The sequence below is a fragment of the Myotis daubentonii genome, chromosome 13, assembly GCF_963259705.1.
Source record: "Myotis daubentonii chromosome 13, mMyoDau2.1, whole genome shotgun sequence".
NCBI classification, from domain to species: domain Eukaryota; kingdom Metazoa; phylum Chordata; class Mammalia; order Chiroptera; family Vespertilionidae; genus Myotis; species Myotis daubentonii.
In genome coordinates, this window is record NC_081852.1 from 3,247,116 (window position 1) to 3,269,841 (window position 22,726).

At 45.5% G+C, this 22,726-nt stretch overlaps 1 pseudogene; it reads left to right on the forward strand.

The window, feature by feature from the left end:
- Positions 1–16,937: 16,937 nt before the first annotated feature.
- Positions 16,938–17,629, forward strand: LOC132214504 (glycolipid transfer protein-like; annotated as a pseudogene).
- The last annotated feature ends 5,097 nt before the right edge of the window (positions 17,630–22,726 follow it).

Sequence of the window (22,726 nt, forward strand, 5' to 3'; positions counted from 1 at the left end):
AGTGTTAACAGTGTTAACAATTTAAAAAATTGGCATGACAGCTAAAACAAATAAATACATATAAAAAGCCTCTTTTGCTCTGGTCAAGATGGTGGCATAGGTAACGATGGTACTCATCTCCTCTCACAACCACATCATAATTACAACTAATCTATAAAATAGCCATCATTGAGAACCACCTGAAATCTAGCCGAACAAAAGTCCTAAACTTCAGGATATAAAGAAGAAGCCACATCAAGACTGGGAGGAGGGGCAGGGACTTGGAACAAGATGGTCCCACACCACATGTGGCAGTTGAAAATCAGAAGAAATTTCTCAGCTGGCAAGGACCCCCTGAGGAGCAAAGGGCCCCTGCCCCACTCCAGGCCCCTAGCCCCGGGTTCCAGTGCCAGGATGAGAAGTCCCCATGTCTTTTGGCTATGAAACCCAGCGGGGATTATAGTTGAGTGTGACTGGGCGGCTGCTGTAGACCCAGGCCTTCCTGTGCATGAGCTTACTCAGACTCACTCATTGAGCTCCGGCGCTGGGGCAGGAGTTGAAAAGGCACTAGGGACATAAAGCCATCAGGGCGAGAGTTGGAGGGGCAGCTTCCTCCCAAATAGAAACACTGGCACAGTCACAGTTTCTTTGCAGAGCCCTCCCCGATGGCACTGGCAGGTGGGCTCCATATCTGAGTCTCCATCAACCTGGCTGACATAGTTAGCCTTGCCCTGGTGATTCCCTGCCCCACCAACTTTTGGGCCCATCAAGGCCTTTTCCAGTGGCTTTTCCGTACAAATGGCCTGTGTTTGTTCATGCTGCAGATTTTCCTAAGTTCTCCAATGTTCACAAATCCAACAAGGAGCATCTGGCCTTGGCAAGCACTGTACATCTTGCTTAGTGGTCCCAGGCCTGGCACTAGCAGCAGTCGGTCTTGGTTTGCAGTTTGACCTTGCCAGAGGACCTCCAACTCCAACAACTTAGCAACCATCCACAGATTGCTTTGTGGCTCATGCCGGGTGGTCCCAGGCAGTGGCTGAACTTGACCTGCACCTCCCGGGAGGCTCCAGAGTTGGCACAGCCAGTGGACAGATTAAGACAAGCTCAGAGCACAACCCAAACACCTCCATGAGTGACAGACTCAGGGGACAGACTTCTCTAGCACCAGAGCCCCACTGATGAGAGTCCTGCTCCATGGGATGAGCTCCTATACAGCAGAGCAGGTCCTCTGCTGTGGTTGTGGTCAGTCCATGCAACCGATGGGTCTGGAGATAAATCCTTCTCATTGACACACCATCAGCAAGAAGGGGTAAACAGACCACACAGTGGTCACAGCTGGAGCACCCAGTTCGAGTGTCCTGGGAGGCTGTGCCACTGGGCCTACAGGATACCTATACACAAGGCCACTCTGTCAAGACCAGGAGACATAGCAGCTCTACTTTATACACAGAAACAAACACAGGGAGGCAGCCAAATTGAGGAGACAAAGAAACATGTCACAAATGAAAGAACAGAACAAAATTCCAGGAAAAGAAAATAAAATGGAGACAAAGCAATTTACCAGAGTTCAAACACTTATTATAAGGATGGCCAGTGAACTTAGAGGAAGAGTAGATGAAATTACTAGTAGTGAGAACTTCAGCAAAGAGATAGGAAACATAAAAATGCAGATAGAAAAAATAAAGAGGAACCAGTCAAAAATGAAGAGTACGTTACAGAGAATTGAGAGCAGAGCCGATGAAGCAGAAGGTAAGGAAGCAGAAAACATTAAGTTGAATAGAAAAAAAAAAAATCCAAAAGAAATGTGGGTAGTGTAAGAAGCCCCTGGGACAACTTCAAGTGTACCAACGTTCTCATCATGGAGGTGCCAGAGAAGAGGGAAAGCAAAGAATTGAAAACCTGTTAGAAAAAAATAAGGACAGAAAATTTTCCTAACCTGATAAAGGAAAGAGACATAGAAGTTCAGGAAGCACCGAGCATCCCAAATAAGATGAACCCAAAGAGGTCCACATCAAGACGTAACATAATTAAAATGCCAAAGGATAAAGGCAAAGAGAATGTTAAAAGCAGTTAGTTACCTACAAGGGAGCTCCCATAAGGCTGTCAGATGATTTCTCAACAGAAACTGAGTATTTCATGCCAATTCCTCCTGGTCTGCAACGTGATGAATAGCAAGGACCTATAACCAAAACTATACTACCCAGAAAACTATCATTTAGAATAGAAAGATACATAAACAACTTCCCAGACAAATAAAGCTAAAGGAGTTCATCACCATCAAACCAGTATTACCTGAAATGCTAGAGTCATCTTTTAAAAAAAGATAAAAATATGAATAATACAATGGCAATAAATACATATCTATCAACAATTAATTTTAGTGCAAATAGGTTAAATGCTCCACAAGACATAGGATGGCTGAAAGAATAACAAAAGAAGGCCCTTACATATACTTTCTACAACAGACTCACTTCAGATCAAAAGACACACACAGGCTGAAAGTAAAAGGATAGAAAAAGATATTACATGAAAATGGAAACAAATAAAAGCTAACAGAACAATACTTGTACCAATCAAAGTAGACTTTAAAACAAAGACTATATAGCAAGAGACAAAGAAGGACCCAGCAACTCCATTTGGGGGTATTTATTCCAAGAAACCCAAAACACTAAATAAAAAAGAAATGTACATTCATGCTTTCCTTGCAGCATTATTACAATATCTAAGATATTGAAACAATCTAAGTGCCCAGCAATAGATGAATGGATAACAAAGGGTGCATATATATAATGGAATGTGACTCAGCCTTAAAAAAGAATGAAATCTTGGCATGTGGCACAACATGGATAAACCTAGAGGGTGTTTTTCTGAGTGAAACAAGTCAGATGGAGAAGGACAAATGTTGTATGATTTCACTTATATGTGGAATATAAAAACAAAATGGATGAATAAGCAGAACAGAAACAGACTCACCACAGATACAGAGAACATTGTGCCATTACAAAATGGGAGGGGGGAGGGGATGGTGGGACAGGTAAAGGGATTTAGAAGTGCAAATACATAGTTACAAATAGTCATGGGGAGGTAACTAAGCATAGGGAACATAGCCAATGAGATTGTAATGACTGTGTATGGTGTCAGATGGGTACTAGATCTATAAGGGGGATAACTGTAATTGAAAAAATATATTAAAGAAAAGAAAATGTCAAAAGGAACAAATTCAATGTCCAATCGGTTAATGGGAGCTTCTATAAACAGCAGTTAAAAAAATGCCTCTTATCTTTTGGTCTTTTAGATGACTTACATGACTAAATTAATTTGGGGACACAAAGCATTGTTATTATTGTGTGTGTGTGTGTGTGTGTGTGTGTGTGTGTGTGTGTGCTTTTTTCCCCAGGGAATACATTGCACCTTTGAAAATACACTGCACACATTGACTTGAAGCCACTATGAGCTGAGGCTTTCCCCAGACAGCCAGCAACATGGTCTTCCTGTCCTGGGGCTGCAGGGGAGAGAGCTGGGCTACTGCACTGGGGGCTGCAGGGGAGAGAGCCGGGGTACTGCACTGGGTTCTGGAGCTGCAGGGGAGAGAGCTGGGGTACTGCACTGGGTTCTGGAGCTGCAGGGGAGAGATCTGGGCTACTGCACTGGGTTCTGGAGCTGCAGGGGAGAGAGCTGGGCTACTGCACTGGGTTCTGGAGCTGCAGGGGAGAGAGCTGGGCTACTGCACTGGGTTCTGGAGCTGCAGGGGAGAGAGCTGGGCTACTGCACTGGGTTCTGGAGCTGCAGAGGAGAGAGCTGGGCTACTGCACTGGGTTCTGGAGCTGCAGAGGAGAGAGCTGGGGTACTTCACTGGGTTCTGGGGCTGCAGGGGAGAGAGCTGGGCTGGCTGTACTGGGTCCTTGCTGTCTGTTAATGAGGATGTCGTCTTGCAATTGTAGGCTTTGCTTAATTTTACTCAGGAACTGGGAGTGTCATATTTATAATGTTCCCCTCAAAAGGGGGATGTTTCTCAGTGTCTATTTCTTCAGTCTAGTAAGGTAATTCCTTCCCTCTTCAAAAATAAGTGGCAAAATCAGGGATTGGCTTCCTTGTACTTCTGGCTGGGTCCTACCTGATCTGCAAGTGTCAGTGAAAATGGAGGACTCAAGAGCCAGCTGTGCCCGCTTCTGTCCAGGGCAGGGCCATGCTTCGGTTAAGGTCTATTTCCTTTGTCAAAAAAATTAAGAATCTATATAGGTGTATGGTTATATGTCTGTCTGTTATCTACCCACAAATTTAAAAAAAAAACTATTTTCAGAGATGGAATAACACACTAAAGGACTAGGAGTTAATAAAGTACTGGTTCAATCAATCCAAATTTCAGATATTAAACATTGTATTTTGTAGTCATGTTTTACTTTTTTAGGTGCTTGTGCTAAATCACTGTAGGTGCAAATTACTTGTCCCAGCACATAGAGTTATGTTCCTGCTTAAGTCCCCTCTTTTACTTATATTCCCAGCCTCAGTGAGAGTGGTTTTACAAACTCTTCCATGGCTTTATTAGGGCGACTTGATTTACAATGAGCTACACACACACACACACACACACACACACACACGTATATATAGTGTGCAATTTGATAAGTTGCAAAGATGTGTATTCCCAGGAAACCACTTCGGGGTCAGGATGAAGAACATGCTCATCACCCCAGTCACCTTGTGCCTATTGTGAGTCCACCTCCAGTTCTCAAGCTCCCCATCCCCAGGCACCACTGATCTCACTCCTGTTATTGTAAAATAGTTTGCATTTTCTGGGGTTTAATATGAATGGAATCGTATAGAATGCACTTTTTTAAAAAAATCTGGCTTCTTTCACTTACCATAGTTCTTTTGAGATCCATTCATGTGTGTATTTGTCGTCTCCTCCAGCCCCCATTTTTATTTTGTAGAAGTATTTCATCATATGGACTCAACAGTTTCTTTATCCTGTTGATGGACGTTTCCAAGTTGTTGGCTACTTAAATAAAATTCTTATTCATATTAGTGTACAGGTGTGTAGGGGCATGTGCTTTAATTCCCTTGAGTAAATGCTGAGGGGTGGAGTGGCTGCACCACGTGGCAGATGCACCCTGTGGTAGATGCACCATGTGGCAGATGCACCCTGTGGTAGATGCACCCTGTGGTAGATGCACCCTGTGGCAGATGCACCCTGTGGTAGATGCACCGTGTGGCAGATGCACCCTGTGGCAGATGCACCCTGTGGCAGATGCACCCTGTGGCAGATGCACCCTGTGGCAGATGCACCCTGTGGTAGATGCACCCTGTGGCAGATGCACCCTGTGGTAGATGCACCCTGTGGCAGATGCACCCTGTGGTAGATGCACCCTGTGGCAGATGCACCCTGTGGCAGATGCACCCTGTGGTAGATGCACCCTGTGGCAGATGCACCCTGTGGTAGATGCACCCTGTGGCAGATGCACCCTGTGGCAGATGCACCCTGTGGTAGATGCACCCTGTGGCAGATGCACCCTGTGGTAGATGCACCCTGTGGCAGACGCACCCTGTGGTAGATGCACCATGTGGTAGATGCACCCTGTGGCAGATGCACCCTGTGGTAGATGCACCATGTGGCAGATGCACCCTGTGGTAGATGCACCCTGTGGCAGATGCACCCTGTGGCTGATGCACCCTGTGGTAGATGCACCCTGTGGCTGATGCACCCTGTGGCAGACACACCCTGTGGTAGATGCACCCTGTGGCAGATGCACCCTGTGGCAGATGCACTCTGTGGTAGATGCACCCTGTGGTAGATGCACCATGTGGCAGATGCACCCTGTGGTAGATGCACCCTGTGGTAGATGCACCCTGTGGCAGATGCACCCTGTGGTAGATGCACCCTGTGGTAGATGCACCCTGTGGCAGATGCACCCTGTGGCAGATGCACCATGTGGTAGATGCACCATGTGGGGAAATAAACAATTCTACACACACTAAAGATGATTGATAAATTTCAATACATTGTGACCTTCTCCATTTGTAATTCTATCCCCATAAGGTTGTGTTCTCTGTACTAAGTGAGGAGGATGTTCTTAAGCTTGGAAACTCCGTAGACTCTCCAAAAGCTTTAATCTCCCTGCACAGAAGGAGGCCAAAGGCTGATGTAGAAAAATGGAAGACATTTTAAAATGAAAGAAAATGAAAATCAGCATTCATACAAAACAATTCTAAACAGAAAAAAGAAAACAATGATCACTCTTATTAAACTTGAAAAAATTTCCTTAAAGTGAAATAAAAGAGCAAAACAGTAACGCAATACTCTCCAACAGGAATTAAATATTGTTAAATAAACATCTGCAGGTATTAAAACACCTTGATTCAATATTTAACACTGATTCAAAATGAATAAGAAAAGTGAACCAAAAACATTTAAAATGAAAAAAAAAGGATGAAATTCTTCAGAAAAGAATTTGAAGTTAAAGGACACATAATCTAAGAAATGAAGATTAAATTAAAAGTGCCAAAGGATAATGAACTGATATAATACAACAGAAAAAAGTAAATACAATTAAGAAAGAGGTTAGATTAATCAGAAAGATAAATTCAAAAGATAAGCAAAGAAGATCCAAAATATCTCTTATGTATTGGAATCTCTGAAGAAGAAAAACAAAGTATTTATTGAAACTAATATTTAAACTATAATCCAAAAACGTGTAATATAAAATATCTATCGTACATTATAAAAGGCCAGCAACCATAAGCGTAATGACCAGAATGATCACTTGACCAGTCACTATGAGCCTGGGAGCCAGCGAGGGGAACTGGGTGGCTGGTGGAGGCGGTGGGGTGGGATGAGGGCTGCCAAAGGGAACCAGGTGGCTGGCAGTGGAGGAGGGGCATGACCTGGGGCCAGTGAGGGGAACTGGGTGGCTGGCGGTGGTAGCGGGCTGGGACCCGTGGCTGGCGAGAGGAGCTGGCTGGCTGGCAATGGTGGCGGGGCATGACAAGGGCCAGTATAGGGAACCAGGTGGCTGGCGGTGGTGGCAGCGGCAGGGAGGGCCGAGGGCTGACTAAGGGAACTGGGTGGCTGGCTGCGGAGGTGGGGCAGGACCTGGGGCTGGCGAGGGGAACCATGTGGCTGGTGGGGGCAGCGGGGCAGGACCGGGGCCTGGCAAGTGGGTGGAAGATGGACCTCATTGCAGGCTAAGCCTAGGGACCCTACCCGTGCACAATTTTGTGCACTCGGCCTCTAGTCTACACATAAACATGTTACACTGTCTGCTTGGAAAATTGATCAGCAATGATCAGCTCTGGGACTTCACCTGGTGCAACCTTTAGATGTTAAAGATAAGAAAACAATCATGGGGCCTGGAGGCAGGAAAGACCACAGCTGACCAGGGACAGAGAAGCGATTGACATCAAACTCCTTCCCAGCAGCCAACAAGCAGGAACAAAGGGAACCCAGGAAGGAAAGCATTAGCAAGGACGTTTTATGCCCAGACACACTGTTCTCCATGAGCCACAGCTATAAAAACTATTTTAAATATTAAAACACCCAGGGAACCTTGTGATCAGACACCTTCCTGAAGGACCTGTAAGAGATGAGCTTCATCCCCACCAGGAGCTACTGGAGAGCTTTAGCCAAAAGCTGGTGGTGAGCCCTGCAAGCCAGGCTGCCCCAGGACCACAGTGGAGCTCAGCCCAGCTGGGCAGACTGAAACCAGCCAGGCCAAGATGGTGTCTGGTAGTGCTGCCTGTGTTGAGCTGCTAAATCTTATTTTAAAATACGTTTTAGAGAAAGAAAGGGAGAGAGATCATTGATGTGTGAGAGATGGAGCCCAACCTGGGCCTGTGCCCTAACCGGGAGTGGAATCAGTGACCTCCTGCTACATGGGACGACACTCAACCACTGAGCCACACTGGCCAGGACAAGTTACTAAATCTTAAAAAAAGAGCAGAAAATAAGTTCTCCGTGGCTCTCTTCCCTAGGTGGCTGCCTGCGCTCGCAGACCAGTGGGTAGCAGAGAGGAAGTCTGGGGCCTGAAGTTCTTCATCCAACAAGATCTCAAGTGATGTCCATGCCCTGGTCCCTGTGGGCACTACAGTATGCTCAGCTCCCTCCCAAGGGTTTGCCAGGGAATGCTTGCTGGTGTCCCCTGGCCAACAAGCGTCCTGCTTCCTTCCCTGTAGATATCTAGCAAGATCGATAACCCATCCCAGCTGGGGAGAATCTCCAGAGGGAGCAGGACTAGTTTTGTCTACAGTGGTTATTTTCAGATTAAAGCTCCCTTTTCTTTATCTTTTCAGGAAATCTCATGAGCCATGAGTCAGTTATTCACACCTGCCTTGGAGTTTTTAATGCTTTCTTACTCATCCTATATAATAAAAGCTTAATATGCTAAGTGTCTGGTCATCGGGTCATACGTTCAACCAATCAAAGAGTACTATGCTAATGATATGCTAAGGCCACTCAACTGCTTGCTATGATATGCACTGACCACCAGGGGGCAGATGCTCCAACTAGTAGGGTCCAGCCGATCAGGACTGAGTGAGATGGCTGGACATGCAGTGGAGCCCTCCTGCGGTCCCTGCCCTGCTGGCCAATCTCCTACATTCCTCCCTGGCCCCAATCGTGCACTGGTGGAATCCTTCGGGCTGGCCTGTGCCATCTTGCAATCTGGGACCCCTTGGGGGATGTCAGAGAGCTGGTTTCAGCCTGATCCCACAGGCCAGGCCGAGGGACCCCACTGGTGCACGAATTTGTGCACCGGGCCTCTAGTTGTATAGATTCAAGACAGGGCTAGGTAAATTTATTTTCAAGACATCGTAGGAATATAACATAGTAAAATTCAACAACAGCAATATCCTAGTTGATCTTGATTGTTCATCATAATTACATGGGGCCTCTTATTTTATTTATTTATAATTTAAAATGTTTAATTACCCTTGACATTCAATATTACATTAGTTTCAGGTGTACGTCATTTAGAACTTATTAAGTGATGACCCAATATACCTGGCACCATACATAGTTATTACATTACTAGAGGCCCGATGCACGAAATTTGTGCAAGAGAAGGCCTTCCATCCCCCGGTTGCTGGCACTGGCTTCCCTCTGGCACCCAGGACCCAGGCTTCTCTCGTAGCCCTGGTTTCATCCAGAAGGTCATTCGAAAGGATGTCTGGAAGGACATCCAGTCTAATTAGCATATTCCACTTTTATTATTATAGATTACTGACTGTATTCCCTGTGCTGTACCTTACATCCCTGTGACTATTTTGTAACGGCCAATCTGTACTTCTTAATCCCTCACCCTTTTCACCAAGTCCCCTCACCCTGGCCCATCTGGCAGCCATCAGTTTGTTCTCTGTATCAATAGGTTTGTTTATTTTGTTTTTTAGATCCCACATATAAGTAAAATCATATGCTTATTGTCTTTCTCAGACTTATTTCACTTATCATCATGTTCTCCAGGTCCATCCATGTTGTCACAAATAGTAAGATTTCATTCTCTTTAATGGCCGAGTAGTATTCCATTGTCTATTTGTACCACATCTTCTTTAACTGCTTGTCTTTCAATTGGGGCATTTAATCCATTTATATTTAAAGTAATTATTGATAATTGTGCAGTTATTGTCATTTTTCTTTATTGTCTTCTGATTGTATTTATAGTTCTTATTAGTGACTTTCTGTAGTGTTATGTTAGATTCATTTATCTTTATTTCTTGTATATCTCTGGTAGATTTTTGTTTTGTAGTTACCATGTATTTCATATATGCCAAGCTATGCTTATAGCCATCTATTTTAAGTTGATGGTCATTTAAGTTTGAACACATTCTACGAGTAAAACATCTACCATTTTTATTCATTCACTCCACATTTTGTTATTATTTTTAAATTTCTTTTGTGTGTATGTGTATGTGTTTGTATCCCTTAATTTACTGTTGTAATTACATGTAATCTTCCTACTTTTGCCTTTTAGTGTTGGTTGATCCATTGCTTTTATTATGTGTTTACTTTAAAAAAAATGCAGCTTCCTAGGACTCGTCTCAGAGATACGGAGTCAGAATGTGGGCTGTGACAGGCACCTGCACTTTTAAAACGTCGTGGGCGATGCTGAGGCATGCCAGATAGAGAACACTGCTCTGCCAATGAGTCCCCAGATTGTATAACTGGTGGTACAAGGCCAAACAGACACAAATGGACAAAATAATAAGAATATTGAAGATTTAAACAACCCAGTTAATAAGCTTGATCTAATGGAGAAATATAGACCTGTGTACTCAGTAACTGGAAAACACACATTCCTTTTCAAACACATGTGTGATACCTGAACTGTCCACATACTAAGATATTGATCATGTCTCAACAGGTATGCACACCATATTCATATGAACAATACAATTATATTGTGTTTCAACAACAAAAACATTTTTATTAAAAAATTCCACATGTTCAGAAATTAGAAATATACTTCAAAACAACGATAAAATCATAATGAATATTAGGAAATGCTTATAATAAAAAAATAAAACTACTGAATATTGACATTTGTGGGATGAAGAGAAGTGGTAATTCCAGCTCATCTTAGGAGAAAAGAAAATCTGTAAACTAAGAATATAACTTAAGAAATTTAAAAGTGAGTAACAGACTAAGAACAAAAAGAATAGAGAAAAGGAAATATAATGCAAATGCAAAATTGGTTCTTTAAAAAGATCACTTAAAATATTCAGAAAGATTTTAAAAAGAGCAAAAAAAGCATTATTAAAAATTAAGGAGAGCATGCCTAAATATAGAAAAAATAAAATACATAAATGGACTTCTCTATAAATTTGAAAATCAAAACAAGATTACCAGAAAGTATAATTTATCAAAATTAAGAAAAAATGAAAACCAACAAAATTAAGCTAATCACTAAAAAATTTCCCTATTCAGAAGACAGAAAAACAATGAGAATAAGAAAAAAGGCCAAAGCAATTTTACATGTGAATTAGAATGAACACTCAAGTAATGGATAATTCTAATAGTATGTATATTCTACTACATAATATAATATTTATTTATAATAATAATAAAATCCCATGAGGACAGCACAGAAAAGAAAGTCATAAGCCAATCTCACTCATAAACATAGATGGAAAAATCTTCAGATATTTGTTAAATGAAACCATCCTATCTAATAATAGACAAACATGGTAATTAATCATACCTCTGACACGCTTCCCATTGGCTAATCAGGGCGATATGCAAATTAACTGCCAAACAAGATGGCGGCCGGCAGCCAGGCAGCTGAAGCGAACAGGAGGCTTGCTTGCTCCAGTGAAGGAGGAAGCCAAGGTTCCCTGCCTGTGGCTGCAGGCCTCTGTGCTTGCACTCTAAGAAACAATGTTGCACTTATAGAAGCGAAACAGGAGAAAACCAAGATGGCGGCATAGGTAAACACCAGAATTAGCTGCCTCAAACAACCACTTCACAAATACAACTAAAAGATGGAACGGACATTGCCCAGAACCACAGGAAGACTGGCTGAGGGGAAATTCTTCAACTAGAAAGAAAGAGAATAGCATACGAGACTCAGAGGAGGCGCAGTGCGGAAAATACAAAGGTGCGGAGGTACGCGCGGAGCAGGCTAGTAGCTGAGGGCGCGGTTGTCGTTTTCAATCAGGAGGGAGTCTCAGATTCTGAGCTCCAGTTCTGGGGACCCAGACTCAAACGGGAGAAGCAGGACTGTCTGGCATCGGTTGGAACGCGAGGGCAGCTTTCTCTCCGAGGATTGCAGCGGTTGCTGGGACTCTGAGAGGCAGAGCCTCTGGGGACAGGACTGAGAGCAGCCATAACTGCTCCCTCCACCCACTCTGTTGGTCCCGTGTGACCCGCCCCGCCCAAGCCCTGCGCAGAGCCATTTGCCAGATAGCCTCAGGCAAAGGCTAGATTAGCAGCTCCCTAGAGGACAGAAGTTTTCCCACTGCAGACACAGCTGATTCTCACAGCCAGCTGGCCTGGAGGTCAAATCCCCCTAGTATTAACTACAACAATCAAGGCTTAACTACAGGAGGACTGCACACAAAGACCACTAGGGGGTGCACCAAGAAAGCATAAAAAATGCAGAGACAAAGAAACAGGACAAAACTGTCAATGGAGGATATTCAGTTCAGAACCACACTTTTAAGGTTTCTCAAGAACTGTCTAGAAGCCGCCGATAAAGTTATTGAGATCCTCAACAAATCTAATGAGACCCTCGATGATATGATAAAGAACCAACTAGAAATTAAACATACACGGACTGAAATAATGAATATTATACAGACTCCCAACAGCAGACTAGAGGAGCGCAAGAATCAAGGCAAAGATTTGAAATGCGAAGAAGCTAAAAACACCCAACCGGAAAAGCAAAATGAAAAAAGAATACGAAAATACGAAGATAGTGTAAGGAGCCTCTGGGACAGCTTCAAGCGTACCAACATCCGAATTATAGGGGTGCCAGAAGATGAGAGAGACAAAGATATTGAAAACCTATTTGAAGAAATAATGACAGAAAACTTCCCCTACCTGGTGAAAGACATAGACTTACAAGTCCAGGAAGCACAGAGAACCCCAAACAAAAGGAATCCAAAGAGGACCACACCAAGACACATCATAATTAAAATGCCAAGAGCAAAAGACAAATCTTAAAAGCAGCAAGAGAAAGAAACTCAGTTACCTACAAGGGAGTACCTATACCACTGTCAGCTGATTTCTCAACAGAAACTTTGCAGGCCAGAAGGGAGTGGCAAGAAATATTCAAAGCGATGAATGCCAAGAACCTACAACCAAGATTACTTTATCCAGCAAAGCTATCATTCAGAATTGAAGGTCAGATAAAGAGCTTCACAGATAAGGTAAAGCTAAAGGAGTTCATCACCACCAAACCAGTATTATATGAAATGCTGAAAGGTATCCTTTAAGAAGAGGAAGAAGAAGGAAAAGGTAAAGATAAAAATTATGGACAATAAATATGTATCTATCAACAAGTGAATCTAAGAATCAAATGAATAAATAATCTGATGAACAGAATGAACTGGTGATTATAATAGAAGCAGGGACATAGAAAGGGAATGGACTCACTATTCTTGGGGGGGGGGAAAGGGGTGTGGGAGATGTGGGAAGAGACTGGACAAAAATTGTGCACGTAGGGATGAGGATGGTGAGGGGGTAAGGGCAGAGGGTGAGGTGGGAACTGGGTGGAGGGGAGCTATGGGGGGAAAAAAGAGGAACAAATGTAATAATCTGAACAATAAAGATTTACTAAAAAAAAATAAAATAAAATAAAAAAAGAAAGGTGAAACAAGGAATCTGTAAAAAAAAAAAAAAAAAAAAAGGGAAGAAGAAGCTAAACAAACCACATGCTTTCAGCCAGCCGGCCAAGCTGGAGTTGCAACAGTGTTTCAATTATAGAAGCCAAACAAACCCAGATACCTGCTTTCAGCAGTGGAGGCCTCAGAGCTGGAGCCAAGCCTCAGAGCTAAAGCTGGCTCTCAGTTCTAGTGACAGCCATAGAAGGTAAATAAATCCCAGAATAAAAAAAAAGAAAAAAGGAGAGGTTGGTAGCTTCAGTCACCGCCAGCCTGAAAACGGCCCTCAGCCCCTCACCCAGACCGGCCAGGCACCCCAGTGGGGACCCCCACCCTGAAGGGTGTGTGACCAGCTGCAAACAGCCATCATCCCCAGGCTGGCCAGGCACCCCAGTGGGGACCCCCATCCTGAAGGGGGTGCAACCAGCTGCAAACAGCCATCATCCCCTCATCCAGGCTGGCCAGGCACCCAAGCGGGACCCCCACCCTGATCCAGGACACCCTTCAGGGCAAACCAGCCGGCCCCCACCTGTGCACCAGGCCTCTATCCTATATAGTAAAAGGGTAATATGCCTCCCAGCACAAAGCTCAGCGGAGCCACGAGGCCTCCCGAACCCAGGATCAGTGGAGCTGTGAGGCTTCCTGGCACCAGGATCAGCAGAGCCACGAGGCCTCCTGGCACCGGGATCAGCAGAGCCTCCCAGCACCAGGATCAGCAGAGCAGCGAGGCCTCACACCCCGGGATCAGCAGAGCTGCAAAGCCTCATGCCCCAACCCCCTGATCAGCCCTGCTCTGTGCCTGATATGGGGGAGCTCCTCAATCCCCTGATCAGCCCTGCTCTGTGTGTGACAGGTTGCGGCGCCCCAACCCCCCCGTGGGCCCTGCTCTGTGTGTGATGGGCTGGAACCGCAACCTCCCCATCGGCCCTGCCCTGAGTGTGACAGGGGGGAGTGCCCCAACCCCCTGATCGGCCCTGCTCTGTGTGTGACAGGGTATGGAGCCCCAACCCCCATGATGGGCCCTGCTCTGTGCATGACAGGGGGCAGCACCCCAACCCCCTGATCGGCCCTGCTCTGTGCGTGACAGGGGTTGGCACCACAACCTCCCCATCGACCCTGCCTTGAGTGTGACGGGGGCGGTGCCCCAACCCCCCAATCGGCCCTACCCTGAGCATGACTGGGGGTGGCATCGCAACCTCCCGATCCGCCCTGCTCTGTGCATGACAGGGGGCAGTGCCCCAACTCCCCAATCGGCCCGCTCTGAGCCCAACCAGCGATTGCACCTAGGGATTGGGCCTGCCCTCTGCCCCCCGGGAGCAGGCCTAAGCCAGCAGGTCGTTATCTCCCGAGGGGTCCCAGACTGTGAGAGGGCACAAGTGGGGCTGAGGGACACCCCCCCCCCACCAGTGCACAAACTTTTGTGCACCAGGCCTCTAGTAGTATATAAAAATATAATGTATCATGTTTGGTAGGAACTACCTATGGAAAACTTGGGTGATTTAACATTAGAATATTATTACTGTATTTCATCACATTAAAGAAATAAAGGATGAACTACATGAATACATACAGACATCCACAGTGTCAGTGCGCATTCAGTAATACAAATTTCCCCAAAACTAGAAAATACCCGTAATAGAAACTTCCTGAATCTGATAAAGGGTATCTATGAACAATTTACTGCATATAATGTATTCAGTAGTTTAAGTCAAGAACCATTTGTCAGAAGCAATAGAAGGAGGTTTAAACTTGTACTGAAGGTCCTAGCAAGAGCCGTCAGATAAGAAAAAATAAAAAATTATAAAAGTAGTAGAAATCTGTTATTTATATACTAGGGGCCCGGTGCACGAAATTCATGCACTGGGTGTTGGGGGGGGTGTCCCTTAGCCCAGCCTGCCCCCTCTCACATACTGGGAGCCCTCAGGCGTTGACCCCCATCACCCTCCAATCGCAGGATCGGCCCCTTGCCCAGGCCTGACGCCTCCACCAGAGGTGTCAGGCTTGGACAGGGAACCCCCATCTCCCCCTGATCACTGGCTCTGGCCCCCGCCCAGGCCTGAGGCCTCTGGCCCAGGAATCATGCCTGGGCAGGGGACCCCCATCTCCCTCTGATCGCTTGCTCCACCCCCCACCCAAGCCTGACGCCTCTGACCCAGGCTTCAGGCCTGGGCAAGGGGACCATCATATCCCCCCAATCCCTGGCTCCGCCCCCCACCCAGGCCTGATGCCTCGGCCAGAGGAGTTGACCCTCATCACCCTCCGATCACCAATCACTGGATCGGCCCCTTGACCAGGCCTGAGGCCTCCGGCAGAGGTGTCAGGCCTGGGCAGGGGACCCCCAGCTACCCGCGGTTGCAGGCTCTGCCCCTGCCCAGGCCTAATGCCTCTGGCCTAGGTGTCCAGCCCGGGCAGCGGGGACCCGCAGCTGCAGCAGCCCCGCGATCGTGGGCTCCGCTTTAGGCCCAGGCAAGGGACCCCTAGCTCCCGGGACTGCCAGCTTCGACCACCGTGTCCAGCTCCCATCGCTGGCTCCACCCCTACTTCCTGCTATCACCGGCCAGGGCGGCAAAGGCGCCTGATTCTCCGATCATGGCTGGGGGGCAGGGCAAAGGCGGCCCCAGGGCCGCCTTTGCCCTGCCCCCCAGCTCTTAGCTCCCCCCTGGGTTTCCGATCACTGTCAGTGGCAGGGGGCTTCTTCCTGCTTTCCCTTTCACCTCCCTGCATTGTGCCTACATATGCAAATTAACCGCTATCTTGTTGGCAGTTAACTGTCAATCTTAGTTGGCAGTTAATTTGCATACAGCCCGGATTAGCCAATGAAAAGGGTAGCTCGTACGCCAATTACCATTTTTCTCTTTTATTAGTGTTGACTAGAGGCCCAGTGCACAAAATTCATGCATGGGTAGGGTCTGTAGGCCTGACTGGAGATCAGGGCCGATTGGGGCCTTCTTTCCCCTAGCTGCTGGCAGCCAGCAGGGGCATTCCTTCCCTGTCTGCTGGCTGCTGGCAGGGGTCTTCCTTTGTTGCACGCCACCCCCTGGTGGTCAGCAAACATCATAGTGAGCAGTCAAACTCCTGGTCGGTCAAACTCCCAAAGGGGCAATTTGCATATTAGCCTTTTATTATATAGGATGATTTATATATAAAACTATATTATATAAAAAGTCAGTGTCCGTGACAACCATGACCAGTCACCCAGGCCCTCAGGCTGCGATTGATCAGGGGATGGCTAACAGGGGAACAGGGGTGAGTGGCGCCATGGGGACTGGCGAATGGGTGGAAGACGGACCTCTTGGTCCCTCCTCCCGGTCCTCAGACTCTGATCAGTTGGTGGCAGTGGCAACTGGTGAGTGGAAGACAGACCTCTCGGCCCATCCCCCTGGGCCCATAGGCTCCGATTGATCAGGGGATGGCTAACAGGGGAACTGGGGTGAGTGGCATGGCGGGGACTGGCGAGCAGGTGGAAGGCAAATGTCTTGGTCCTCCTCCCAGCCCTCAGGCTCCAACTGATCAGTGGCAGCGGTGGGGCAGAACTGGGGACTGGCGAACGGGCAGAACATGGTCCTGATGGTAGGCTAGGTGGTCCGTCCAGAGTAGGTTTGGAGTGTGCTGGGGAAGAAAGAGGAAGATTTGATTAGAAAACGGCATCACCGCCGGCCTCGACCCTAAAATGGAGCTGCTGGCCAAGCACCTGCTGAAGCCGCTGCCCGCAGACAAGCAGATCGAGACGGGGCCCTTCCTGGAGGCGGTGTCCCACCTGCCACCCTTCTTCGATTGCCTTGGGTCCCCAGTGTTATGCCCATCAAGGCAGACATAACTGGTAACATCACGAAAATCAAAGCTGTGTACAACACCAACCTGGCCAAGTTCCGGGCCCTGCAGAGCACCCTGGAGGCAAAGAAGGAAATGGATGGGGCAGAGTGGCCCAAAGTGGGGGCCACGCAGGCGCTGATGTGGCTGAAAAGGGGCCTCCGCTTCACCTCGATCCTCCTGCAGAGCATCTGCGACGAGAGCCACCCCACCCTCATCCGCGTCAACGCCGCCAAGGCCTAGGAGATGGCGCTCAAGGAGCACCACGGCTGGATCATGCAGAAGATCCAGGCAGCGCTGTGTGCCGCGCCCTACAAGTCCGACTTCCTGAAAGCGCTCTCCAAGGGCCAGAACGTGATGGAGGAGGAGTGCCTGGAGAAGGTCCGCCTGTTCCTGGTCAACTACACGGCCACCATTGACGTCATCTACGAGATGTACACCAAGATGAGTGCTGAGCTCAACTACAAGGTGTAGGCGTGCCCCGGCCGGCACCCTCAGAAACAGACCAGCCAGAATCACGGTGAAGCAGCTGGAGCCGCAGTGGCCTGCGTCCCCCAGAGCGGCCCTGAGTCTGGCTGGAGTTGCAGGGGACAGCCCTGGTTTTCGAAAAGTCATTTTTGGGGTATATCCTAACAGAGCAATAAATAACCACCCTACTTCTGCATCACCTTTGAATTTCACGGCAGCACAGACCGACTGCCTTCATTTCAGTGCGATAAAAATCAGTTAATGTTGCTAATAAGTCAAGTCCTAGGGTTTTCTGTCCCCGGTCCCCACGTGGTGCATGACCCTGGGGGAGCACTGTCACACCTCATTTTAAAAATGAGGGCCCTAACCCGTTTGGCTCAGTGGATAGAGTGTCGGCCTGCGGACTGAAAGGTCCCAGGTTCGATTCCGGTCAAGGGCATGTACCTTGGTTGCGGGGGCATCCCCAGTAGGGGGTGTGCAGGAAGCAGCTGATCGATGTTTCTAACTCTCTATCCCTCTTCCTTCTTCTCTGTAAAAAAATCAATAAAATATATTTAAAAAAAATAAAAATGAGGATCTGGTGCAGTGATGTTTTGAGCCATGTAAGGACCACGAGGAGTCTGATTTGAAATTATACAGGATTGTTTTTTAAAAGCAGACTGCTGTGTGCTCCTGTGGTTGCACAGCCCAATGTCACACTGCTGTCAGTATAGACCCCACTCTTCCTACTGTCTTTTTCCCGACAGTTTTTTATAGTTGAAAACAACCAGCAAGCCTTTGGTGACCTTGACCACGGGGACTGTATTTTGAAGCTGTCAGGTATGAGGAACGGACCCAGACGACTGAGCTGGCTTCTTCTGCATAAGCGTTTCCTTCAGGGACAGCCCACCCCACCTGAGAAACTACCTATCACGTGTGTTCCCCCAGAGGGAGGCCGCGGGCCTCCGATGCCGAGACCCGAGGAACACCTCGCTGCCGTAACTGTCCCCCCTGGCACTCACAAGAGCTGTATCTTGAAAGTGTTGGGGTGATAGAGGGACCCCCAAAGAATTCATGTGCTAAAAACCCAGTGAAGAATAATTGGTGATTTTTATGCAAACACTAAATAATTCTTAGTAAATAAATCTCTATTTTGGAATCACACACAAAAAAACAAAACAAACAAAAAACTTTGGGGATAGTGAAGGGTAGTTTGTCCAGACTGTTGAGAGCTGAGAATTAGAGTTTAATTGGCTTAGAAATCCTGCTAATACACCTGATACCTGAAATCTGAGCACTCTACTTTTAGGTTTCCCAGTTCAAGTTTTTGGAGATGGCCTATTAAAACACCCCTGGTTGGAAAGTGTTTGTATAGAAGCCCGTAAGTATTAAGTGTTTGCTGTGTTTACAATGCTTAGCTCTCTGTAAGGAATATGGAATCATGTTAAACACCTCATGTTTTCAAGAAGCTTGACTTTTAAAATAAAAAATAAAGAAGAATTATAAATATTAAAAATAAAAAAAGAAGAAGCTTGAGTTTTAGGGGTGAAATCAGGCAGGCAGGCAAGTGGTTAGGAACCAGCAGTCCCAGATTGCGAGAGGGATGTCTGTGGGATCGGGCCTAAACAAGCAGTCGGACATCCCCTGAAAGGTCCCAGATTGAGAGGGTGCAGGCTGGGCTGAGGGACCCACCTCCTCCCATGCACAAATTTCATGCACCGGGCCTCTAGTATGAATATAAATACGGCTAGCCTTGAACATTGCACAGGCAAGTATTTATAAATAACTAGAGGCCTGGTGCACGAACTTTGTGCACTCGGGGGGTGGGGGGGAGTTTGTCCTTCGGCCTGGCCTGCGCTCTCTCGCAGTCTGGGAGCCCTTGGGTGCCGTCAGTCTGACATCCTTAGTGCTGCCGCTGAACCTGGCTTTTGGCGCACTGACCACCAGCGGACAGCTCCTGCATTGAGTGTCTGCTCCCTGGAGGTCAGTGCACGTCATAGTGACCGGTTGTTCCACTGTTCAGTCAATTTGCATATTAGCCTTTTATTATATAGGATAACAGTGATTTGAAATTTTATAACACATAAATTCTATGTTCAAAAATTAATTGTATTTTTATGTGCCAGAAACAATGAAGAGAAAATTTTATTATTTTAAAAGATAAATTCAGCAAGAACTACAAAAAATATAATGGACCAAAGAATATATTTAATAAAAAATACACAAGAATTCTATTAAAAAATTATAAAATTTTATTATTTTAAATAATTTTTATATTGATGGAGAGATATACTGTGTTCATTGAAAGGGAGACTCAATTTTTTATTATCTTTTTTTAAATTTTTGTTAAATGTATTGGGGTGATTCTTCTTAATAAATTATATTGGTTTCAAGTATATAATTCTATAATATAGCATCATATATTCCACTGTATACTCACCACCCAAGCCAAATCTTCCATCACCACAGATTTGATGCCCTTTACGACCTCTCCTCACCTTCCCTCGTGGTAACCACTATGCTGCTGTCTGTGTCTGGGAGTTTTTGTTTGCTCACTTGCTGCTTTCAGTTTTATATCCCACATGTGAGTGAAATCATATGGCTCTTGACATTTTTAACTGATTTATTTCTCTTACTATGATATTCTCAAGATCCACCCATGTTGTCACAAATGGCAGCATTTCATTTTTTCTTATGTCTGAGTAGTATTCCATTGTACACATGCACCACATCTTCTTTATCCAGTCCTCTATCACAAGACATTTGAGCTGTTTTCATGTTTTGGCCACTGTGAAAAATGCCACAATGAACATAGGGGTGCATATATCTTTATAAATAAATGTTTATAAATTTTTAGGGTAAGTATCCAGAAGAGCGTTTGCTAGGTCAGATGGTAACTCTAGTCTTAATTTTTGGAGGAAATTCTGTACTGTTTTTTTTTAATTATTATTTTATTATTTTTTTTTTTATTGGCTACACCAGTTTACATTCCCACCAGCAGTGAATAAGGCTTCTCTTTTCTCCACAACCTCTCCAACACTTGTTGTTACTTGTCTTGTTGATAACAGGCATTCTAACAGGTGTGGGGTGGGGTTTCATTTTGGTTTGCGTTTTTCTCATAGCTTGTGAAGTTGAGCGTCTTTAAATGTCTGCTGGCCATTTGCATGTCTTTTTAGAAAAAGTCTTTGTTCAGGAGATTCAATCATTTTAAAATGTCAGTAACCCCCCCCCCAAAAAAAAACCCCACAAAAATCTATAGATCTTTTTTAATTTGAATAATAATCCCAACAGAGTTTTTCTTGGAACCTAACCAGCTGATTATAAAATTTATTAAGGGGACAATGTCAAGTAGAACAAAACACAATTCAAGGAGAAAAGGAGTTGATGAAAAACGCCCTCGTGAGAAAACAACAGCAACGCATGCCCTCATGGGTTTCATGACTTGTTATCAAGCCGTGAGGATCATCAGTCAAGGGACAGACAACTACAACAATAGACAACTGAGGCCAGGAACAGAAACACTTGAACTAGGATGGAGCCAGCACTGCAGACTTTTATAAAAGAAAACTAGACAATTGTGTTGGCCATAGGCAATTACATACATAAAAAATGAAATTAGATGAACATCTTATATAGTTCACAAACATAAATTCTAGGTGCATTAAATACTGTAATCAGATAATACTTTAAAAATTTCGAGTGAAAAATGTAACAAAATGTTTCTATGACTTTAAGGTAGAAAAGGTTATCTTAATCAAGACACAAAAAGCACAAACTGTAAACTTGATTGACTTGACTACAATAAAATTATGAGAACTCCCTCTCAGACCTGAGAGAAGGCGGAAATACTAGTTATGACCTGGGAGAAGGGATTTTCCATTGATATAAGTAACAAGCTATTGGTATCCAAACTGGACAAAGAACTCCTCAAACTCAATCAGAATCAGACAGAGAAGTACACAGAGTAAGACAATGAACAAGGGACACATAGTACAGAAGAAGAAACGCAAACAGCAATCAACATATGAGAAGACACCCAGACTCATTAATGTCAAGGTGACATATTAATGTAAGATAATGTGTCTCTCCCAGAACGGCAAAACTGACGGTCACATAACACAGAGTTGGTAAGAATGTGGAGCAATGCCAATTCTTACAAAATGTTGGAGGGAGGCTGATGTGGTAAAAGCACTTTGGAAACAGCTTGGCATTCACCAGTGGGCTGGGCGGGCCTTCCCATGTCCCTGTCCGCCCCCCCCCCCCCAGTGCAGGCAGGCTCTCGTGCTTGGGTTGGGGAGCCTGAGCAGGGGTGCTGCGTGGCTGGACTGTTTGGGGTACCCCTAAACTGCACACAGTGGAGAACTAGTTCATATGAAGATAGACTGCGATTCTGTAATTGTACAAGAGGGAGAAATACATTATCACAGAGATGAATCTCCTCTACAAAAAAAAAAAATAAAAAGAGAGATTCGGAAGAACTCATTTTGAAGAATACAACTTTTATAAATTAAAAACACACAGTGAATAAGAGCAAAGGGAATATTAGGATAAATGCATATGTGTTAAAGCTGTATAGGAAAGTGAAGGAGTGATAAATAGAAAGTTCAGGAATGTGGTTACCTTTAGGTGGGAGAAAGGACATAATTTCAGATTTTCACGTCGAACATTGAAATAGTTTATATCTTAAATCAGGTGGTGAGTTCATAGGTGTTTCAGCGTTATATTTTATATCTTACAAATAACACATTACTTAACTATATTAAATGTGTGATAATAAAATATTTGAAATGAATGAATCAGTCTATTCTTAGATATTAAAAACTCCTAAGAAAGTCAAACAAAACAGCAGGCAAACAAACAAAAATGCCTGGCCATTCTAAGTAACAGTGAGAACTTTACTGTATGATTGAAGATTGTTCTAACATCAGATGCATTAATGGGTCCTGGAGATGCTGGTATGTGACCACGAGGGGCCCAGTGCATGAATTTGTGCACCTTGAAAGGAACTGTGGGCCACGAGGCTGTGGTGGGCACAAGGGCAGGTCTCTGCCAGCCCCTCCCGCCATGGTCTCTGGTCCCCTGTCTGACAGCAGCTGCTGCCCCAATCACCCCTCAGGAGCAGGGGGAGGTGGAGAAGCCTTGAGGGGTGAGGGGGGCCAGCAGCGCCACTCACACCCGC